The sequence below is a fragment of the Hyla sarda genome, unplaced genomic scaffold (genome assembly GCF_029499605.1).
Source record: "Hyla sarda isolate aHylSar1 unplaced genomic scaffold, aHylSar1.hap1 scaffold_487, whole genome shotgun sequence".
Taxonomy (NCBI): domain Eukaryota; kingdom Metazoa; phylum Chordata; class Amphibia; order Anura; family Hylidae; genus Hyla; species Hyla sarda.
Genome location: NW_026610499.1, coordinates 100,727 through 105,556, shown reverse-complemented (window position 1 = coordinate 105,556; position 4,830 = coordinate 100,727).

Below are 4,830 nucleotides of genomic sequence, written 5' to 3'. Positions count from 1 at the left end.
CCTGGATCCTCATTGTTGGTGGAGTTTACTGGAGCGCGGTGAGGAAGTTGCTGCAGTCTGGGGTCCGTCTGTACGTGTTGTGGCCCCCAGGTGAGTCCGTGCGTGGCCCACCTACCTTTCCCTCCTGGGAGGAGTCATATAATAATTCAGTTCTATCCTGTCTAAAGCCAGAATACCCCTTTAAGGGCTTAACACCAGTGGTCCCAAAGTGTGGCCCTACAGATATTGCAAAACTTCAACTTGGCTGTCCGGGCATGCTGGGAGTAGAAGTTTTGCAACATCAGGAGGGCCACAGTTTGAGACCACTGCTTTACACTAAACTGCTCCTCAGCTGTGCCAAGTAGTCAGCTGAACCCAAGACTGCCCCCTGTAGGTGGTAACAGTGGGAAAGGTAGCAGAGAGCTGCCAAGTGCCCACTGAGGTGCTGTGCCGCAGTAATGGCTTCGGGGGTGGAGCTTCCCTCTTTAGGGTGGAGGTAGCTGGCCGACTATGGACCACTCGTGCCAGGTAATGTGACCAGTCAGGGACCAACAGCTCACTGAGAAGAGTATGGTGCCCAGGAGCAGCACAACCCACCCGGCCCAGGGGGGTTATACTTCACTGTCGCATCATTCAGGTTCATGGAGGTCAAGGAAGTAATGATTAACCCTGGAGGGCGAGGGCCACCATGCTGCACCCTGCCACCGAGGGTCCGTCACCTCCAGCTTCAAAGATCTGAGCAAAAGGGTGAGGGAGATAGAGGTGTGACCTCTGAAGGTAGGTAGAGGTGTGACCTCTGAAGGTAGGTAGAGGTGTGACCTCTGAAGGTAGGTAGAGGTGTGACCTCTGAAGGTAGGTAGAGGTGTGACCTCTGAAGGTAGGTAGAGGTGTGACCTCTGAAGGTAGGTAGAGGTGTGACCTCTGAAGGTAGGTAGAGGTGTGACCTCAGAAGGTAGGTAAATGTGTGACCTCAGAAGGTAGGTAAATGTGTGACCTCAGAAGGTAGGTAGAGGTGTGACCTCAGAAGGTAGGTAAATGTGTGACCTCAGAAGGTAGGTAAATGTGTGACCTCAGAAGGTAGGTAGAGGTGTGACCTCAGAAGGTAGGTAAATGTGTGACCTCAGAAGGTGGGTAAATGTGTGACCTCAGAAGGTAGGTAAATGTGTGACCTCAGAAGGTAGGTAGACGTGTGACCTCAGAAGTTAGGTAGAGGTGTGACCTCAGAAGGTAGGTAAATGTGTGACCTCAGAAGGTAGGTAGAGGTGTGACCTCAGAAGGTAGGTAGAGGTGTGACCTCAGAAGGTAGGTAGAGGTGTGACCTCAGAAGGTGGGTAAATGTGTGACCTCAGAAGGTAGGTAGACGTGTGACCTCAGAAGGTAGGTAAATGTGTGACCTCAGAAGGTAGGTAGACGTGTGACCTCAGAAGGTAGGTAGAGGTGTGACCTCAGAAGGTGGGTAGACGTGTGACCTCAGAAGGTAGGTAGACGTGTGACCTCAGAAGGTAGGTAGAGGTGTGACCTCAGAAGGTGGGTAAATGTGTGACCTCAGAAGGTGGGTAAATGTGTGACCTCAGAAGGTAGGTAGACGTGTGACCTCAGAAGGTAGGTAGACGTGTGACCTCAGAAGGTAGGTAGAGGTGTGACCTCAGAAGGTGGGTAAATGTGTGACCTCAGAAGGTGGGTAAATGTGTGACCTCAGAAGGTAGGTAGACGTGTGACCTCAGAAGTTAGGTAGAGGTGTGACCTCAGAAGGTAGGTAGACGTGTGACATCAGAAGGTAAATACCACCAGGAGCTCAGATACAAGATAACTAAAATTAGGGTATGTCAGTCCTCTTGTAGGACCACTCACTCCATGTCTGACCAGGAACACATACAACCCAACCAAAGAATGATGGAGAGGAGCTGCTGGTGTCACTGGTGGAGAGGAGCTGCTGGTGTCACTGGTGGAGAGGAGCTGCTGGTGTCACTGGTGGAGAGGAGAGAAGCTGCTGGTGTCACTGGTGGAGAGGGGAGGCGCTGCTGGTGTCACTGGTGGAGAGGAGAGAAGCTGCTGGTGTCACTGGTGGAGAGGAGAGAAGCTGCTGGTGTCACTGGTGGAGAGGGGAGGAGCTGCTGATGTCACTGGTGGAGAGGGGAGGAGCTTCTGGTGGAGAGGAGAGGAGCTGCTGGTGTCACTGGTGGAGAGGGGAGGAGCTTCTGGTGGAGAGGGGAGGAGCTGCTGGTGTCACTGGTGGAGAGGGGAGGAGCTGCTGGTGTCACTGGTGGAGAGGGGAGGAGCTGGTGGTGTCACTGGTGGAGAAGGGAGGAGCTGCTGGTGTCACTGGTGGAGAGGGGAGGAGCTGCTGGTGTCACTGGTGGAGAGGACAGGAGCTGCTGATGTCACTGGTGGAGAGGGGAGGAGCTGCTGGTGTCACTGGTGGAGAGGAGAGGAGCTGCTGGTGTCACTGGTGGAGAGGAGAGAAGCTGCTGGTGTCACTGGTGGAGAGGGGAGGCGCTGCTGGTGTCACTGGTGGAGAGGAGAGAAGCTGCTGGTGTCACTGGTGGAGAGGAGAGAAGCTGCTGGTGTCACTGGTGGAGAGGGGAGGAGCTGCTGGTGTCACTGGTGGAGAGGGGAGGAGCTTCTGGTGGAGAGGAGAGGAGCTGCTGGTGTCACTGGTGGAGAGGGGAGGAGCTTCTGGTGGAGAGGGGAGGAGCTGCTGGTGTCACTGGTGGAGAGGGGAGGAGCTGCTGGTGTCACTGGTGGAGAGGGGAGGAGCTGGTGGTGTCACTGGTGGAGAAGGGAGGAGCTGCTGGTGTCACTGGTGGAGAGGGGAGGAGCTGCTGGTGTCACTGGTGGAGAGGACAGGAGCTGCTGATGTCACTGGTGGAGAGGGGAGGAGCTGCCGGTGTCACTGGTGGAGAGGGGAGGAGCTGCTGGTGTCACTGGTGGAGAGGGGAGGAGCTGCTGGTGTCACTGGTGGAGAGGGGAGGAGCTGCTGGTGTCACTGGTGGAGAGGGGAGGAGCTGGTGGTGTCACTGGTGGAGAGGGGAGGAGCTGCTGGTGTCACTGGTGGAGAGGGGAGGAGCTGCTGGTGTCACTGGTGGAGAGGGGAGGAGCTGGTGGTGTCACTGGTGGAGAGGGGAGGAGCTGCCGGTGTCACTGGTGGAGAGGGGAGGAGCTGCCGGTGTCACTGGTGGAGAGGGGAGGAGCTGCTGGTGTGACTGGTGGAGAGGGGAGGAGCTGCTGACGTCACTGGTGGAGAGGAGAGGAGCTGCTGATGTCACTGGTGGAGAGGAGAGAAGCTGCTGGTGTCACTGGTGGAGAGGGGAGGAGCTGCTGGTGTGATTGGTGGAGAGGGGAGGAGCTGCTGGTGTCACTGGTGGAGAGGAGAGGAGCTGCTGGTGTCACTGGTGGAGAGGGGAGGAGCTGGTGGTGTCACTGGTGGAGAGGGGAGGAGCTGCTGGTGTCACTGGTGGAGAGGGGAGGAGCTGCAGGTGTCACTGGTGGAGAGGGGAGGAGCTGCCGGTGTCACTGGTGGAGAGGGGAAGAGCTGCCGGTGTCACTGGTGGAGAGGGGAGGAGCTGCTGGTGTCACTGGTGGAGAGGGGAGGAGCTGGTGGTGTCACTGGTGGAGAAGGGAGGAGCTGCTGGTGTCACTGGTGGAGAGGGAAGAAGCTGCTGGTGTCACTGGTGGAGAGGACAGGAGCTGCTGGTGTCACTGGTGGAGAGGGGAGGAGCTGCCGGTGTCACTGGTGGAGAGGGGAGGAGCTGCTGGTGTCACTGGTGGAGAGGGGAGGAGCTGCTGGTGTCACTGGTGGAGAGGGGAGGAGCTGCTGGTGTCACTGGTGGAGAGGGGAGGAGCTGGTGGTGTCACTGGTGGAGAGGGGAGGAGCTGCTGGTGTCACTGGTGGAGAGGGGAGGAGCTGCTGGTGTCACTGGTGGAGAGGGGAGGAGCTGGTGGTGTCACTGGTGGAGAGGGGAGGAGCTGCCGGTGTCACTGGTGGAGAGGGGAGGAGCTGCCGGTGTCACTGGTGGAGAGGGGAGGAGCTGCTGGTGTGACTGGTGGAGAGGGGAGGAGCTGCTGACGTCACTGGTGGAGAGGAGAGGAGCTGCTGATGTCACTAGTGGAGAGGAGAGAAGCTGCTGGTGTCACTGGTGGAGAGGAGAGAAGCTGCTGGTGTCACTGGTGGAGAGGGGAGGAGCTGCTGGTGTGATTGGTGGAGAGGGGAGGAGCTGCTGGTGTCACTGGTGGAGAGGAGAGGAGCTGCTGGTGTCACTGGTGGAGAGGGGAGGAGCTGGTGGTGTCACTGGTGGAGAGGGGAGGAGCTGCTGGTGTCACTGGTGGAGAGGGGAGGAGCTGCAGGTGTCACTGGTGGAGAGGGGAGGAGCTGCCGGTGTCACTGGTGGAGAGGGGAAGAGCTGCCGGTGTCACTGGTGGAGAGGGGAGGAGCTGCCGGTGTCACTGGTGGAGAGGGGAGGAGCTGCCGGTGTCACTGGTGGAGAGGGGAGGAGCTGCCGGTGTCACTGGTGGAGAGGAGAGGAGCTGCCGGTGTCACTGGTGGAGAGAGGAGGAGCTGTTGGTGTCATTAGAGGAGAGGGGAGGAGCTGTTGGTGTCACTGGTGGAAAGGGGAGGAGCTGCTGGTGTCACTGGTGGAGAGGGGAGGAGCTGCTGGTGTGACTGGTGGAGAGGGGAGGAGCTGCTGGTGTGACTGGTGGAGAGGGGAGGAGCTGCTGATGTCACTGGTGGAGAGGAGAGGAGCTGCTGGTGTCACTGGTGGAGAGGGGAGGAGCTGGTGGTGTCACTGGTGGAGAGGGGAGGAGCTGCTGGTGTCACTGGTGGAGAGGAGAGGAGCTGCTGGTGTCACTGGT